The following is a 19,916-nucleotide window of genomic DNA, read 5'->3' as shown; positions in this document are numbered from 1 at the left end:
ATAAATACCACCCAATTGCAAGTTTCTGGGAAATAACATTTGGAATTAGGTAGCTTACCACACTAAAATCACAATGTCCTGGAAAATACTGGAAATATCCCCCTGAAGAGTACCATTTGGTTTTATCTGCCAGGCTGTTGTAGCACTTTTTGGGCACGTGGCATACTACTCCGGAACCCAAAGTGGATTAGTAGTGGATTAGTGCAGGGAAATAAAAGTTGTTAATTCGAGAGGTGGACATGTTAGTCTGTTAGTTGGATTGGGCAGGAAAAAGGAGCGAAAGAGGAGAGAAGTGTCTAGAAAGTGTTATTTGTGAGATCTTACTAGTAAAATATAGTTTAAACTGAGTCAAAGGAGGGATAGAGGAGGGAAGAGTCCAGAATTAGATTATTAGGGAGAGCATAATAGTAAAATGAGGTTCAGGTTTGGCATGAGTCAGAGTGGAGGTAGAGAATATTTTGAAAGAGGTGTAGGATGAGACAGAGTAGTGAATTACAGAGAGTTGAAGGTTTTCTTTCGACAGTAGGAGTAAACAAATAAATATATTGATACATAACGACATAGAAAGGTATGTAGGTGTATGGAAAATAATACAGAGACATAAAGTTGAATTATATACAGTCTCATATGCATAGAAAGTTGGAAACTCAGATTTTCAAATGTAGGTGCACATTAAGTGGATTTATTTGTGTACGGTTATTATTTTTTCTTAGTAATTATTATTTATACCTATTTATTTGATATTTTCTTCAATATTTCAATAGTGAAGTACTTATAGATATAATTGTTATGATCATGGAATGTGTGGGGTAACATGAGTTACTGCACATATAGCAGTTAAATGGGCTACTTGTAATGAGGGTCATAGCGTGGTATTTTGATGCTGCAGTATTTTGGGGCCCTTACATAGATGCAGATGGGGCAGGAAGTGCTTCATGTGGGATGTGTGCTGGTGGAAAACCAGAGATGTGATTTAAGGATTGAATAGATGAAGTCTTAAAGATTCCTTCCCACTACCCATCATGCTACAGGATTCAGAATCACTTGCAGACAGGATATCTAAGGACATATTTATCAGGGTGACTTTTTGCTCAGCATTGCGTGAATATTTGATAAAAATACCCCTTGGTGTTTAGTTATTGCAGGTAAAGTGTGAGCTGGCATAAGCAAGTCAAGAGCTCCTGGTTGTTACTTCTCCCTTAGAGGGAAAAAAGTTGGCTGTACAGAGATTCAATTGAGCCATTGAATATACCTTTTGAGCTAAACGTGAGGCTTCTGATGGTGTGGGTCCTGAATATTGGGTAGGGAATATTGTTATACTTTAATATCACAACCCTATTATTGAAGTCAGAAATATTGATGGGTAAGTAGGTATATATTTTCTATACCTAACACCACAAAGGTATACCTTGGCACTATATATCTTCAAGGGATGTTAATGTGGAGTTAAGAATAGCACATCTATACTTCCATATATGCACTTATTTTATAATGTTATTTTCCTTGATATTTTGGCTAAGATATTAAGGTATAACAATATTCCTTGTTTGATATTCCAGACTACAACCTATTATGACTAATTTGCTCAGTGTCACTCTCAGTAAATAATAAGATAAGTAGTGGAGTGTGGCTGGTTGCAAAGATAGTGATCTTTTTGCTGTTTAATTTGGCATCTAGAGGTTTTAGGCAGCTCCTGACACACACAATTAGATGCTAGACAGGCAGCTGGTACCTGAAAATGGAGCTATTTGATGGTGTACTTTCTATGGGGAGTTTAATGTCATCAGCATGGAAGTGGTAGAATCAGATTTGTAAGAGTGGCTACAGACAGATGTTAAAGACCAATGACTTGATAAATAGACACAACACCTAATGGGATCTGGAGAGAACGTGCCAGTTTAAATGGTTACGTTTATTGTTAATGAAGGATGCAAACCAAGTAGGAGTCAGAAGATACAGCTACCCCTTAGGTGATCAAAATCAGGATTTCATAGCCTATGGTTGTCGAAAGCTGAAACGATGTCTTGAAGTATTGGATGATTTTAATTATCTTTGATAAACTACTTTGAAATTATACCAGAATTATGCTGTGTCTGGATGCCATTACTAGAGCAGAAGTGGGCCTGACAGCCATATTGAAAGATGAAACTGTCCCAAAGAGCCTCTTATAGGATCTACCTGTTTCCTTATGCATCAGTATTGCAGTGACGAGGCCAGCTATGGACTTCTTGTAGTCTTTTAAAGCCCAGCTGAATGTAGTTTTTGCTGAGTTAGGCCGCATGCTTCCAAGAAGATACTAGGCAATGTTCCCTGCTCAAATGAGTTGTTTGAGATTGTGAATGAGATTTTGAAGGTTGGCTTAAATATCATGCACACTCTTTAAGGATCTGATGGGTAATATCACTGACATACACGCACAAAATAAAATGAAAAAACTGTCAATGACGAGTGCCTTGTATTATAGGAAAACATAGTGTATGTTTTCTTAATGCTTATTTACAAAAAGTGTTTAATATTGTTACAGCGATTTGTTAGCGCTGTAAAACCCTCTTTTGACAAACCTGGATGAAGATCCCAACTTTGGCAATGGCTATAGCGTACCACCCACTTGCATTTTTCAATCTTAGCTATCAGCATTAGTACCTTACACATTTGGAGATGTTGTGGATGTGGCATGGGGATGGTAGACTGGTGGCATGGTGGAGGATCCAACACCATGGGGTTGTCCATGTATGGCAGGTGGTGCTGCGGTGTTCCCTGATGGCAAGTGGAGGCCATGGATCCCTGGGATTCATTAATTCACTGCCATGTTTGAATGGCACTGAAGGAGGGGGTGGAATGCAATGGATTCTCCATTCGCTGTGGTTTAGATAATCCCTTAGGTTACCAGTTTTGAAGTGTACATTAAGTTTTCCAATGGGTGATGACAGATGGATCCTCCTTTGGCTGGTGTGCTCCTTCTTCCTGGTTTGGGTAAACTTTAGGATTATATGGCCCTACGGGATGAAACAGTGTTCAAAATCATATCCGCTTCAATGGGCTGTCTAAAGTCTGGGGATGGAGTGCTTTGAGGCTCCCTGAGGCTTGGAGAGGAAACACACCAAGCAACTTCAAGCTCAAACCTGGTAAGGCCTATCTCAGGCCTCGCCTTCAGTCGTTGCAGGCCATCTCTGAGAACGTCCAAACGATTTACAGATGGGTGTAGGGACAGTGATTGGTGGCTAGGGGGTAGTTCATATGGAGATTCAATCATTAACTTTTCAGACTCTCCCTTTTGGTAAGTTGGTGGGTGGGAAGATGGTTAGTGTGCTTTGATGGCAGAATATGGTAGCCTCATTGGACCAAAACTAAAATAGAGATCTAAGTCGACCTATCGGAATGCTGATGAAATGCAGTAGACATGCATATTCATTTAGAAGGCTGATCATAAATGTTTATTATTATTACTATTATTATTGATCCTTACTAAGAGCCACTAGAGTGAATGCCACATTATAAATCTGGTAATTCATCGCTGACAAAGTTGTTAACTACTGCTGCTGTGTTGAAAAGGAAGTCCAGTCTGCTCTGACAGGCCTCTGATGGAAGGCAGAGGACCTAGCTCTGTTACTCCTCTGCCCCTGAGTATCAGTTGGAATCAGGCATGGATGATATTTGGGGCCATACATAACATAAAATTAAACATGGGTAAAAAAGTGAATCACGCTTTTTCTCTTTGTCTATGATGTCACTCAGAACCCTGTGGTGAAGAACATCCCTGTTGTTCAATATTACTCATCTAGAATTCTATATTATTATTATTTTTGTTAATATTATGATTACTACTAATGCTACTATTGGGATTTATTTATTAGGCACAGGCACAGGAGCAGGTATGCTCTCACTAGAATACCAAAAGAAGAACCTCAGTGACCTAGAGAGGACAGCAGGAGATGATTGTCAGGGACCTGCAAAAGCTCAAGTGATCTATAACTAAATGCATATCTAATGTCAAGACATTTCATCATTTAGGCCCTGGAACTCTAAAGGAGCTACCCTTGCAGGGGCAAATCTGCAACACAAGACACATGCACGACATTTAATTCCCAAACCAGGGAGCCGGAGAGGCACACGAGGAACCATTAAATTATTGAGAGAAAATATGACATGTTTTATACAAGGAATGGCTGACACAATGAATGTCTAGCAAATGGAAACACTGTGCAGGTCACCCGAGCTTCTGGGATCAAACTTATGAAAATTAAAAGCTAATCTAATGTGAACAGTTTGCAGCTGTAGCAAGTTCTTTATCACTACCTATGGGATCCCAAGATAAAAGGCATTATCATAGTCAAGACGTGGCAAATCAGGCTTGCATGCAGAAGAGGTTGAATTGAAGAATTTTACATATTAAGGGACATTGCCAGAAAGTGAAGGACTGTGTATAAATCTGGCCCTCAAGCAACAACTCCTTGTCTACTATGAAGCTCAGACCCCACTTCAATTACCCCTGCCTTTTCCACTTTTAATTTAAGAACATTGAAAGTCATCTAATTTAGAATATCCTTGGCATTTTCCCACAAATATAACAGATTTGGTAGAATGTCGAACAAGTCTGATGATAAGCTGTGCATTAGCAATGTGGGGAAGTGCCTTACACCCCCAGGAAATGTCCAAAAGCAACACCACCTTTCGTTGGAAACACCAGAGAGTGAAAAGAAGGGTAGGCTCCAACCGGAAGCATTTGTGCCAGGAAATTAACCACTATAAAGACAAGCCTGCAGTACCGGCTGCTGCAATGCGGCTGACTAAAATAAATGTGTTTACTGCATCAAAAGTGGCAAAAAGTTTGAGCATAGGCATTCCATCCTGTCGTCCACTAACTCTGATCACATGGTACTAATTTAGGATGGCAACTAGGACAGCTTCCATATAATGTTCCATATATGAAGTCCGATCTGAGACCAATCCAGGAGCTCTTGGTTTTGAGCAAATGGACGTCAGACTGCATGAATACCTTGATAAAGCTATTTAATTTTCCAATACAGAGTCACCATGCCTCAGATAGAAATCCCAGGCAGGAAAATAGGACTTTGAAAGGCCGCCCTAAATAGGACTGTAAGAAATTGGGTTATTGACTGAGGGGGGTGAAAACCCTATTTAAACAATAACCACAATCTTTGTCAGGATAAACCACAAAAGTCACTAAATTAACCTGTGATTAACAATCTGGTAGCTTGGACCAATAGCAGCCAGGCTTAACTTAGAGATACAATATAAAGTATTTATGCAGCACCAAATGGTTATAAAGTGAAAACACAACACAACAAAAATCCCCAACCATTTTAGAACAAAAGAGAAATTTCTAATAAATAAAATGCAACCAAAACAAACAAAATCCAGTCAGCAGAACTGGAGATACTGAATTTAAAGGTTTTATGTAAATATACCACCTAAAAGCACCAAGCATCATTTGCCGTCCTCTACTCATACTAGACCAGAGGAAAGTCAAAAGTCCAGACTGACCGCAATGAAGCATGGGCCAGATACAGAGACTAAGTTAGACCCGCTGAAAAAGTTACCTTCTCAAATTTCGGTGTGAAGAGTCCTGTGGAGGATGCCGTGAGAAACAAGAGGAGGGTCACGGATGGTTGTTGTTGTTGTATGAACAGCAGGTCTCGAGTCATGAATGGTTGTTGCTAAAGCATTGTTTTGGCAGTCACCGCAGGCTCTTGCAGCTGTAGCACAAAGTGCAGATCTTCCCTTGCTGGTCGTTCACTGGAGGTTGCGGTCTTCGTGAGCAGCGGAGTTTCGGTGTGAACGAGCCCATTGACAGTTTTGAAGAACCCAAAACATCAGGATTTCTCCTTTTCATGCAGAGGGGTGCACTCTGATGTCAGCCAGGGTTCCATGACCTGTGGAGGCACTTCTTGTGTATCAGAGACTCACACTAGCAGAGATCTGCAGGACTCAGGCAAGTGCAGTTGCCGGTCCAGGCAGGTTCAGTTGCAGCAGGTCTGCTGGGCAGTTGCAGAGAGGCTCCAGAGCTTGTTGTGTCCCTATAGCTTAGAACAAGATGTCAGCCAATGGACCATTTGAGTCACTCTGGTAGCCTGGGGTGAAGGGAACAGGTTAAGTCTTCCTTTGCAGACAGCAAAGGAGGCCTCAAGCAGCAATTCAGTCCTCTGTGGAACAAGGGAGTCCTCGAGTAGCAGGGCTTTCTCCTATTTATTTTCCACAGGTCTATGAGTGCACTGAAGAGTGGCTCAGGAGGTCCAATGTTTGTACCTGATGCTATTCCTTGAAGAGGCTACTAATATATATGTTTCTGGAAAGTTCTTCCATTCCCCTGTCAAGGCTCAAAGAAGTCTAGGGTCACAAATGACTAGTGTTAGGTTTATTTGAAGGCCTTTGAAATGTAAGTGGGGTAGGGAACAGCTCCACCCACAACCATCCTGAAAGGTTGGCCCATCCTTCTCACACAGAGTCCTATATTGTTCACTGTCTGGGCTCAATATGCATTCGTAATGGGGGAGCAATTAACAGGCCCGGCCAGCCGGAAACTCCTAGAATACCAACTTTCTAAAAGTGGCATTTTCAAAAGTGGAGTCCAAAGTCTGACTTTACTATTAAAGAAGATTTTAAATTACAATGTATATGAACCCATACATACATTTCTACTTGCTTCCCACCAAAAGTTAGCACTTATTAAATATAACCCAATTTTATCCAATGAGAAAGATAGGATTTACAATAGTAAAAAACTAATTTAGGAGTTTTTCTTACTACCAAGGGACTTAAAACTTAAAAACATATGCCCTGTTTAAAAAATACAATGCACCCTGCCCATGGGATGTTTAGGGCTTACCTTAAGGGTAAGGGTGACTCACATGTAACAAAAGGGAAGGTTTAGGCCTGGCAAAAGGTTTATTTTGCCAGGTCAAATGCCTGTTTAAAACTCCACTACAGGTTGCAGTGGCAGGCGTGAGACATGTTTTAAACAGCTATGTTAGAGGGTGGCCCAATGAGTGCTGCAGGCACACTAGTAGCATTTAATTTACATGCCCTGGGTACATGTAGTACCAGATACTTGGACCTAATAGTTAATTAAATGTGCCAATCAGGTGTAGGCCAATTATACCTTGTTTTAGGCAGAGAGCACAGGCACTTTAGCACTGGTTAGCAGTGGTAAAGTGCACAGAGACTTAATGCCAACAAAATTGAAATTTCAGAAAACAGGCAGGATGAAGGCAAACGATTTTGGGGGTGAGCCTTCAGGGAGGGCCATGTCCAAAGGGACGAGCCTTTAGGTATTGATACAATGATAGGTCCTTACCAAATGGGCCACCAGTCATAAGCTTTGGACAGTGGAGCCAACTGATGATCCCTATAAAACTATCAGTTCACCACCTCCCACTAAGGCAATGGCAACATTTAGTTTGTTAGGGAGATAGCCAGGCTGATCTCAAGCATGGATCCTGCCCCATGAAACTCTAAATGAGGTTCATCCTATCTGAAGTAAAGGCCCATTTTTATAAGCCCACTGATGTGGGAAATAAGGAATCTAAAACACAGACAGATGAGGTCACTGGCCCAGGATCAAACAGTGAGTTAAAGGGAAGTTCCCTGGCCACTAACTTAACCACCACACCATATCACCTCCATAGAAACGGGTTGTGATTGTTGTGATAGTAATGTCTTCAAGGGAATTGTGTGTGATAATAGTGCTGTTTGTGCTCTAAGAAAGAGGGCTAACAATGGTGATGGAAAAGCCTTCACAAAGTTAGTTTGTATTTACAATAACATTAAATCCTTACAGTGATGCCGCACAATGGCAAGCATAATTAATCCTCAGGATTATAGTATGCTACTTTCATGTTCATCTCCCTGCATAGGTAATATTAGTGATGTTAATGTCCCTACAGAACTGGATTATAATTACAGGAAGGTTTATATCCAGACGCTTTTGGTGTGTAATTAGAGTAACACTAAGGTCCCCACAATATTCGTGACTAGATACATAGAATTAGAACCAGACACTGTAGCAGTGTTTCTTGACATGTTCCTCCTGCATGGTTCAGGCAATGAATTAAGAAAATCTTTACTCACTTCTCAATCGGTTTCCTCATTGTAGTCTACAAAATTTAGTGTGCAATTAAATCAATTGTCATCTGTGTTTCATCGCAAACTCCTATTTTTGCGATTTTAACTTGTATTTGCTTAATTTGGAACATATACATTTTAATCATCCCCATTTATCCCTCAGTTAATCTCACCTTCTTGAGGTTCCTTATTGATCTGTTCTATAATGTCAGTGCAATCTGAGCTTACACACATCAACTACTTCTCCAATCAAAATAAGGAAAATTCTAGGCAACAGTTCAACTTTTGGTATCACTTGGGCAAGACAATGAATCTTTATTTCATTCAGGGTCAAAATGCCATACAATTAAAGCTGGAAATGGATAATGCCCATCGTGATTGACACACGCTCTAAATATATCACATTGTAACTAGTTTTGACTAGTAATATCGCTCATTCTTTACAGTACTGTCTGCAATGTCCACAAGCTTCGGTTGAAGCTATCATGTATTTAGTACTATTGTACGATTGTATGGGGCTGAACTGAAGAAATGTGTGGTGCAAGATGCATACACACGACAACCTGCACACGAGATAATGCGACTCATAGTGTATTATGTAGTTAGTTTGTACAATATTAACCTTTTGGAACAATCTGCTATAACATTAGCTTTGAGCTGAATGCAGGCTTCTATTTCTGAAAAAGAACTTCCTCGTTTCACTCACAAATCACCCCGGGTGCATTTAGCCAACAGTACCACCATAGTTGAATATCCAGCAATCACCCAACTACGGGAATTTGAAAAACATAAAAAATATTTACACCTTTTACGTCTTTAGCTTGCATCCAAACTTGTACTTCATACATAAACACACATGTTTTTCAGTAGTCGGCCGAGCAGTGGGGCCGGGTTGGGGTAGTGATTTGACAGAAGACAACAAGTAAAAATGTAATAAATAAATAATTTCCCCTCGTCGTCAGTTAAAATAGCCTCACCACCCCTCCGCTCTCACCTGAATGGGCTGCTCCTGCTGCTCTTCCATGGTAAATAACATACGCTAGAAATGTCGCTAAAGGAACATCAAATTCACGTTTCCCCACAAAATGTAAGCTTCTGATGTGGCTTCAAGTTTTTCTAAGTTGCTAATTATATTCAACCATCAGGATACCTTACCCAGTGTGGAGGTCTCTGTCTATGCCTCTCCTGTCTATTATGTGCAGAGATCTCTGACATGCCTAAAGAGATAAATTCACACTTAAGTACGTCAAGTGTAATGATATTCGGAGGGCTAAAGGCTAGTATGCTGCCTAGAGATATGCCCTATCAGGAATGATAAATTGGTGTGTGATGTGGTGAAATTATTTCCCGGGAAGATATTCTTATTAAGGACGAGAACCCTCACTCATCCAAGGGTGACATGCTTGATCATTGGGTCCCCTCCTCACACCAGGGACTGCAAGGTCCGTGGTGTGGGCTACAACTCCCAAAGAGGGAGGAGCAGAGGAGATAGGGCAGAGGTCTTAAAACTTTTGTCGGTCGAGCCCCCCATCTAAACCTTTTTACACGTCGAGCCCCCCCCCCCCCCCGCCAACACCACCTGACAAAAAAGTTCTGAACGCTGGTTTTCTGCATCATTGATGGCCATTTCCTCCTATAGAGCCCAGGTCGTATAGGGCAAGTAATATTAAATAAAGTAAGAATGTTTAGTAAACTGAAGTTTTTGTAGTGCATGTGCTTATTCTAAAGTTCAAATGAAAAGTCTCCAAGAAAAAAATTAGCACAAAAAATTACATTGGTGCTTTATATTTCACATAAAACACAAAATTTTGGATAGATTAGCAAAAACACTCCCAAAACACAAGTGTGGGAGTGCATGTTTTTCATCCCAGAGACAATGTGTGGATGGATTCTTGCTTCTGCCATCCTTAGGTTGTGCTTCACTTCCAGTCTTGAGCAGTGCCTGGAAATGGGAGTGCTCACAACATTTTGTAATATATTTTTTGCAGTTTTATATAGCGCGAACATGACCCAAAGGTATGAATCTTTTACATTACACAAGCACACATTTTTTGTAAGCACAGGGAGATTAAGTGATTTGCCCAGAATCACATGATGTTGAGCAGACATCAATAATTTAACCTGGTTTCCCAGCTCTACAGTCATCAGCTCTGGCTGTTGTGCCACATCCTTTCCCCCAAACAAGATATCAGAAAAAGAAGTATCTTTGATTCTGGAATAAAATCTGTTGGCATCTCATTCTGGGCAGTGTGCAACACCCGCTTTGACGTGGAGCCAGTGTGGGTGCGTCTGTGGTTTGCTACAGTGATGCTGCAACAGGTGCCAGGTGCCACCGCCTCAGCACATGTTGCAGCAGAAAGCCACGCTTCCGGTTTTAGACATCACATGGATTGAGGAGAGCTCCAGTGGGCAGTCTCCCCTGTGAGCAGTTCCATTTCAATCTCTGCCCTCCCTGCAAGTTTCAACAGCAGCTAGGGCCGTGGGGTCTGATTGCATTGCTGAACACTGATAATCCGTAGTCCCCCTTTGTCACTCACCTCCACGCAGACACAGTTGAAGAGCATGGGTACGTGAGGCAGCACACAACAGTGAGATATGTTATGGACACGGATTTTATCATCATGTGAGAATTGACAGTATCTGAATCGGTGGTGGAAGCCATGTCAAAGGTCTTAAAAAACATACAGGACCTCCTGTCTGACCAGTTTTGACTTGCAAAGGGTCGCAGTTCGGACACACCATGTGGGTGCAGGAGGGTCCCCAAAGTGTGGATCAGAGATAAGAGCAATCCGGAACAAAGGCATACTCTTTTGACAATTTGCAGTTGCGAAGACCAGAGGGATGAGGTCCCAAAAAGGGGCTTCTGACTAAGACCTGGGGGATACAAATGCCTTCATATCAGGTGCGCAGCGCCCTCACCCCCACCCCATCTTGTGTGTCAGCCCGGGCTGAGACAGCTTCCCGGGCACACACACAGTTTTGGAGGTGCCAGCCGCACCCTAGTACTTCACAGGTCTTTAAACGACCATTTATGCGTTGACAAGGATTTGTTGTTCTTTCACCCCTTCCAAGAGCTCCTGCATCTCCACTCTTCCTATTGCTGGAAGAATTAGCCCCCCCCCCTCCCGAAATTGTTGTGCCTCTGGCCTTTAAAGACATGTGACTCCAGACATTCTCAGTCGAGCCCCCAGCACCTGGAGCTGCAGTAGCCCGGGCTGAGATACACGACTCGCGCCTGGAAGCAACATTAGAAGGTGAAGCGGTGGGGTGAAGTGCGCGCCCCCCCTGAAAGGGTGCTGCACCCCCCCTCCATGGGGGCACACCCCACAGTTTGAAGACCTATGAGATAGAGTAAGTGAGGGACAGAGTGCATTGAGAAATTATAATATGTTGTGTGGGTTAAAATTACTGCCAGAGGGCCAAAATACATTTATTTTGTAGGTCCAAAAGAGCAGAATTGAAAAGAGGACTGGGGTTTTTTAACAAATATTCCCCTCTTGGTGTTCAACATGTTTCTGCCCATCAGCGGGCCCCAGAAGGGCCTCACGGCATTTTCAGGACCTTTAATGATTAGTCACTCTGTTCAATGTGCTCATACAAAGCAAAAAAAGCTAAAAATTATTCTTGATACTGGCCCATCAAGGATCGAAAGAGCCAGGAAGGTGGCCCAAATATGTGGGGGCTCTAGCGTCGTTCTCCTCAAGGAGTCAGTGATATCCACCCTCAAGCCACTAGGTACACTCAGGAGCACTTCACAGTCACAGGGTGCTTAGGTCCTCTCTGGAGTCATGGTGAGGGCTCCAAATTTCCCAATGATGAAGCATGTTACCCTTGGGTGAATGAGGGTTCTCGTCCTTAATAAGGATTCCTTCCAGGGAAACAAGTTCATCACATCACACACCAATTTATCATTCCTGATAGGGCACATCTCGAAGCAGCATACTAGCCTCTAGCCCTCTGAATATCATTACACTGCACGTACTTAAGTGTGAATTTATCTAATGGTGGGAATAGTACGTAGCTGGTTAGACCGATCCCGCGATCCCAAATGTGAATACTAATGACTAAAGAGATCTCTGCACACATACATCTATGCTTTAGTAGGAGAGGGAGGGAGTGGTGGTTGGAAAATGGCAAACTTATACTTCAAAATAGAAGGGGTATAGGGAGGAGTAAGCAGGGGTTTAAAGAGAGCAAAAGAGGGGTGTAGGCAGAGACAGGAAAGAGTACGGCCGTTCCTATTCACAAACTGCACTTCTGAAGTTAGTACAGGCAAAAAGAACCCCAAACAGTAGTAAATGCACTCCAGTTCATATCTTGAGTATGTCCAGTACCACACAAGACACAGATACAGGCACTTAAAATACCACCCCTCAGATATAAAGTTATCATAAATGAATTTATATAGATTTCTTATATATATATATATATATATATATATATATATATATATATATATACCGGAACCCCTCCACAACGCAGAAGGAAGCGACCACACGAGGAATCCAGGTAACACCTTTGATAGACAGCAGTTAGGGCATAATGCATTTCGGCTGAATAGCCTTCATCGGATGCCTGCTGCTCACCATAGTCACAACCACGCCTCCGCTTTTGGATGTTCCTGCAGTGCCCTCGTGATCAAAGGCAGACACCTCCCCCATCCATGTGATCATCCACCAGCGGCAGCACGGTAGGTACTGCAACTCCCAGGATGCAACATACCCGGGTGGGTGGTACGTGGGGGAATCGGAAAATTGCAGTCCATGTGACGGTGTCATGCAGGGCAAGGCGCGTTGTACCAGGCAAATAAAGTCTTTAGGCTTCCCTGGGTCCTCGCATTCGTTACAGCCTTTAAGACAACAAGTCCCGCATGCCAAGAGTTGAATGCAATGAGACAACGTCTGTTGTGAAGTCATGATCTGCCAAAGCAGCGGCCATTGCCAGACTGATGCTTTCAGGTGGGCTGGAGTAGATCCACAACCATGGAAAACAAGGAAACTGCAACCGCAGATGCCAGAATTACCGCCAGCCAGCTTGTGTAACGGGGCCACTTAACACGCCTCTGGTAAACGTGACAATATGCCGGAACCCCTCCACAACGCAGAAGGAAGCGACCACACGAGGAATCCAGGTAACACCTTTAATAGACAGCAGTTAGGGCATAATGCATTTCGGCTGAATAGCCTTCATCGGATGCCTGCTGCTCACCATAGTCACAACCACGCCTCCGCTTTTGGATGTTCCTGCAGTGCCCTCGTGATCAAAGGCAGACACCTCCCCCATCCATGTGATCATCCACCAGCGGCAGCACGGTAGGTACTGCATCTCCCAGGATGCAACATACCCGGGTGGGTGGTACGTGGGGGAATCGGAAAATTGCAGTCCATGTGACGGTGTCATGCAGGGCAAGGCGCGTTGTACCAGGCAAATAAAGTCTTTAGGCTTCCCTGGGTCCTCGCATTCGTTACAGCCTTTAAGACAACAAGTCCCGCATGCCAAGAGTTGAATGCAATGAGACAACGTCTGTCGTGAAGTCACGATCTGCCAAAGCAGCGGCCATTGCCAGACTGATGCTTTCAGGTGGGCTGGAGTAGATCCACAACCATGGAAAACAAGGAAACTGCAACCGCAGATGCCAGAATTACCGCCAGCCAGCTTGTGTAACGGGGCCACTTAACACGCCTCTGGTAAAGGTGACAATATGCCGGAACCCCTCCAAAACGCAGAAGGAAGCGACCACACGAGGAATCCAGGTAACACTTTTAATAGACAGCAGTTAGGGCATAATGCATTTCGGCTGAATAGCCTTCATCGGATGCCTGCTGCTCACCATAGTCACAACCACGCCTCCGCTTTTGGATGTTCCTGCAGTGCCCTCGTGATCAAAGGCAGACACCTCCCCCATCCATGTGATCATCCACCAGCGGCAGCACGGTAGGTACTGCATCTCCCAGGATGCAACATACCCGGGTGGGTGGTACGTGGGGGAATCGGAAAATTGCAGTCCATGTGACGGTGTCATGCAGGGCAAGGCGCGTTGTACCAGGCAAATAAAGTCTTTAGGCTTCCCTGGGTCCTCGCATTCGTTACAGCCTTTAAGACAACAAGTCCCGCATGCCAAGAGTTGAATGCAATGAGACAACGTCTGTCGTGAAGTCACGATCTGCCAAAGCAGCGGCCATTGCCAGACTGATGCTTTCAGGTGGGCTGGAGTAGATCCACAACCATGGAAAACAAGGAAACTGCAACCGCAGATGCCAGAATTACCGCCAGCCAGCTTGTGTAACGGGGCCACTTAACACGCCTCTGGTAAACGTGACAATATGCCGGAACCCCTCCACAACGCAGAAGGAAGCGACCACACGAGGAATCCAGGTAACACCTTTAATAGACAGCAGTTAGGGCATAATGCATTTCGGCTGAATAGCCTTCATCGGATGCCTGCTGCTCACCATAGTCACAACCACGCCTCCGCTTTTGGATGTTCCTGCAGTGCCCTCGTGATCAAAGGCAGACACCTCCCCCATCCATGTGATCATCCACCAGCGGCAGCACGGTAGGTACTGCAACTCCCAGGATGCAACATACCCGGGTGGGTGGTACGTGGGGGAATCGGAAAATTGCAGTCCATGTGACGGTGTCATGCAGGGCAAGGCGCGTTGTACCAGGCAAATAAAGTCTTTAGGCTTCCCTGGGTCCTCGCATTCGTTACAGCCTTTAAGACAACAAGTCCCGCATGCCAATATATATATATATATGTATATATATATATATATATTATCTTCTGGCGGTCGCCAGTAGATAGTTATAGTTAGGACCTATTTTCCATAGGAAATCTGCAACATTCTATTTGGAATAACGTTGGCACCGATTGACGAATCTTCTCAAATTTTTCCAAACTTTTGGCCAGCTCTACTCCGCTCCTACCCTGAAAGTTTCGGGGTGATTCGTCAAGCGGAGGCCGAGAAAAAAGGGGGGTCCCAAAACGCGTTTTCCCCATGCAATTTCCCATAGGATCTGTTGTCGCAGCTACAGCCAGAACTGCTGAACGGAATTACACCAAATTTGGCAAAGAGGTAGCCCTCAGTTCAGACTCGTGCCTTTTGCTTAAATGGTGTAAATCCGTTCAGTAGTTCCTGAGAAAATTAGAGTTAAAAGTTAGTGATATCTATTGCCGGGGAGGATCCGCGCACCCTCCCCGCACCCTCCCCGAACCCTCCTGAGCACGAGCTGAATGCTAATTGGCTGCCAACACTCAGAACCAGGAAGTGTGGCAGCCATCTTGTGCCTCGGTAGAACCGTGGCACAAGAAAGCACAAAAACAAAGACGCAAAACGCGACAAGGGGGCAGGGTAGAAACACCCTGACCCCCTAGGCCTGCTTAAGGGGTCCCACAAGGACCCCCAAGGCCCCCAAAAAAAATGTTTTCTTTTTTTTAAATGGCGGGGTGCACGTAGGGTCCGCGCATCCCGCTAATGGAAAAAAAAAGCAAAGCACGGGCTCCCGCACTTCGTTTTTATTTAGCCCCCGGGGGGCCAAGTCCCGGGGGCAATGTGTTTATCATAATGGGGGGCCCAGAGGGGCCCCCCAGCCCCGGGGACCGTCACCCCCGGGGCTTAACTGAATGTATGCGGGGGGCTCTCGGCCCCCCCGCCACCCCCCGGGGCTTGTTTTAAAATAAATAAATAAATACCAGTGTGGGGGGGCTTGAGCCCCCCCCACACACCCTGGGGACTGCCACCTCCCTGATGACACTGATGACATCAGTGATGTCATCAGTGATGTCATTTCAGATGTTATCAGTGATGTCATCAGTGATGTCACTGACCATGTCATGAGTGATGTAATATGTGACGTCATCAGCAGTGCATTGCGGGGGCGCGAGTTATAGTTAGCTGAACTAACTATAACGGGGGAATTTCTAGGGTTTTGTACGAGGAAAATGTCCAGCTAACTATAACGCCCCTGAAACCTATGTTTTTTTCAGTGAATATATATATATATATATATATATATATCGAAGACCGCAATCCTCATCAAACGGGAAATCAGGTATGGACCTCCCAGTAATTTGAATAATGCAGTGCTTTATTGTGGATTCAGCAACATGATGCGTTTCGACCGAGTTTCCCTGGTCTTGATCCCATGACATGTCAGGACCCAATAGCGTTTATATACAGTTACACCATTAGAGCAGTCCCTCCCATACCTTTCATGAAGCTAAACAACAGACTACTTCTTCGTCATAATCATGTGACTAAATAACCCAGGGCAATAAATGTGTTATCAATGATGTCATAGAACATGTCATGAGTGATGTAATATGTGATATAATAAGTAGTCCATGGTTAGGGTCCAAGTTATATTTACTTTGGAGCACAACTTAAAGTTACTTGCGATACCTATAACTTGTGAATTTCAGTCCTTTTGTTCATTTAAAACAGTATGTTTTAACTGACATTTTCACCTATTACGTCCCTTTAACCTTTGTTTTTTTTCAGTGAATTTCTAAGGCTTTTTTTCAATGCTAAGTAACATATGATTACAATTCCTAACTATAACATCACTTTAACCTTTCGTTTTCTCAATAAATGTCTATGGTTTTTGTAACGTAATGTAAGAAGTCAATTGCTGGGTGCAGCATGGGTTCATCACAGCAATTAGCATGTGGCCAGGTCCTGCAACCAAACCACCGCCACAGGGCACTATGCCACACTGCGCACAGCCTTTTGCCCACAGGCTGAGTCTTTGATTGTACAATATAAAAGTTGTTATTTTCTCAAACAGTTAGAACACCAACATTTTAAAAGTGGGCCTATTGGATCTATGAAGGGGTCAGCATATCTACATATATAAAGCACCCCTATTGTTTTTATCACAAAATCACCACATTATAATCAACTGTATATTTCATTTATTCACACTTGGCAAAGTTAAATACAAATGGGTGTCATCATTTTTTAAAAATATTTGTATCTGAAAAAAAGCACAATTACTTGTTTTTGAGTCTTTATAAAAACGTTTTTCAGCCAACAAAATGCAGCCATAATTACAGCCACAAGAGGGTCCAGCTGGGTGGTGTGGCCAACTGCTGGAGGAAATGGCAGCGCACTAGCGTGGCTCAAGCCCGACTGTTCTCTTCCTTTAATTATCCTGCAACCTATCCAACTACAGGAAGCGTGTTCCTGGTGGAGAAGCTACGGAGGCTCCAGGCATCCATTCTGGAAATCCTGAGCGAGATCGGCACAGGGGAATATGACGGCAGGACTGCGCCCCAAAAACAAGAGGCAGCCACGGGCCCTGGTAGATTGGTGCCCAGATACAGAGGGGAGGACCCGGGCACACAGCAGGAGCACGTCCACGCTGGCAACGGCATGTCTATATTTTGGCCCGGCACTGTGGTGGCTCAACTCTGATATTCACCCCACAAACCCTGTCAGTGGTCGCAACAAGATAGGCGAAGCAGACTATCCAGCAGCGCCTTCAAGTAAGCTTGTTTTCCCCCGTAGTGTGCAATGGCTGACACCCAGCCCGACCTGTGATGCATGTCCTAATCAGACTCTAAACATACCAAGGCTGCAAAACTCAAGCCGCAGCTTGGTGCCCTCACAATATTGACCCCGGGGTATGAGAGATGGAGGGTGATTGAAACACAGCCCACTGCCCCGCAGAACCAGCCCCAAGAGCCTCCTTGACCAGGAACTTCGATCAGGGGGTGTTGTGGATTACAGAGGCTTGTCCTTGCAGCTCACGCAGATCAAGCCTGCCTTACAATCTCTATCCTGGACATAAGTTGACTGTGTAGAGGGGACAGAGGGACAATATCGTGTGTCGAACACCCAACCCAAGGGGATCCACGCTGAAATGCAAGCAGGCAGTGGAGCACTGGTCCTGAAGGGCCCTGAGAGGGGTCCTTACTCTCACATTCGGCTCTATAGTTAGAGAGTTACGCCAGGGGTCGAAGCAAGACGTCATCTCCCACCTAGCACCCCAACAGACATCACATATATCCCCGGCACAGTGTGCACTTGAGACGCGACCTTACAGATTGGTATTACTACAGTGCGGATTCGGACACTCTGTTCTGGCATACATATCCTAAAGGTTACTTCCTGGGGGCCATGGCTCTGCAGGGGGAGACAAACCGACAGGCCACGTGGAATTAGCACAGTAGACGGTGGTGAGTACCCTGACACGTAGAGCCCTCGGTCCCACTCACAAAAGTGTGACGAACAAGGGAGGCCGTAGATCGCACCAGTAGAAAATTGACAAATTTGCATGGCAGAAGGGGCAGGAGGGGGGGTCAGCTGAGCCTGGGAGTGGAGCAAGACACTCAGCAGAAATTGAGTGAGCAAGACCCACCCACGCTTCAAGAAGTTTGGTGGCTATCAATGGCATCCGCACATCGTTGGAGGGCCGCATCAATTCAGTCGCCACAGACATTTCTCTGCTTAGGGTGGATTTACAAAAGATGGAATCTCGGGTGAAGGAGGTGGAGAATGTCACACAGGACCAGGTCAACGATGCTTCGACCCTGAAAAAACAAATCTCTGAACTACAACACCGTACCGAGCCTCTCACAATCCAACACAATGACTATGAAGGATGATCAAGGCATAAAAACGTCCGCATTCTAGGGGTGCTCGATAGGGCTGAGGGGCCTGCTGTGAAATTATTTGTTGAGGACCTTGTAACTAAGCACCTGCAACCAGAGCACCTCTCCAATTATTTCTTTACAGAGCGAGACTACCGTATACCAGGGGTAGGCCCAAGCCAGGGCCGCCCCCGCGACCTATATTTGTAAGGGTATTTAAGACCATATTCTTCAAATGGCCAGCATTGCCCTTCCCCTCAAATTTCAAAATATAGCACATTTACGTTTTTCCCTGATTTCACTGCTAAGGTCCAGACGATCTTTCCTGGAGGTTAAAAAGGCCCTCAGGGATAGAGATATCAAATATGCCATGCTGTTTCCTGCAAAACTGCGTGTGGAGTGGAGGGAAAAGGCTGTTTTTTCACTGACCCTGTGGAGGTGATGGACTGGCTTGATCGCTGGCGGAGAATGGGGGATACAGGACAACCGGACCAATAGGAAAGATGAGTGGTGAAGGTGCAAAAGAGGCAAGAATCCACCCAGGACGATAGAGATCAGCATGCGACGGGGGTTTGTGAATTCACCCCAAGAGCTAGAATCGAGTGGCGGACATTCATCCAGATGGACAGCCTGTGTCGCCTCACCCTCTATGGGGCAAGCTGGGCTGGGAGGTGATCTTGGAACTGCTGATACGCAAGCAGTCACCCGGGGAGCATGAGAGGAAAAACTGCACTAAGGACTGGTGATCATTGTCCAGAGCTGCGATGAATATATATTAACTGTACAAAATGGTTCCTGCAGCACAATGTTTGATCTTTAGGGAGGGGGATGGGAGAGGAGGGTTGAGCCTATGTTTCCTCCACTACAGGGTTGGGAGGACAAGGGGCATTCTGCACAGTTGGGGAAGCGAGTCACTGGATTCCGTTATGCAGGGAGGGGGGTGGAGGGAGTTTTGAAGGGGGTGGTAGTATTGTTATTTGTTTTAGTTTATCACAGCAACGAAACGCTGCTTGATGGCCAGTATTGGAACTGGGTTCTCTCTCCCGAGCATTCAGGGTCCTGGAAATTGGGGGCAGGGAAATGATGCACGCATGTTTTCATTTAGCTGTGAGAGTGCAAACATACATACAGGTAAATAATCCAAGGTCCTGTAAAACGAAATATCACCAAAAACCCTGGGTAATGGCTATATCACTGTATCCATACATGGCTTTCACATTCATCCACGCCGATGGGGTTG

The sequence above is a fragment of the Triturus cristatus genome, chromosome 1_2 (assembly GCF_964204655.1).
Source record: "Triturus cristatus chromosome 1_2, aTriCri1.1, whole genome shotgun sequence".
NCBI lineage: Eukaryota > Metazoa > Chordata > Amphibia > Caudata > Salamandridae > Triturus > Triturus cristatus.
The sequence above is the reverse complement of the archived record's forward strand: the minus strand, read 5'-3'. Positions refer to the sequence as shown.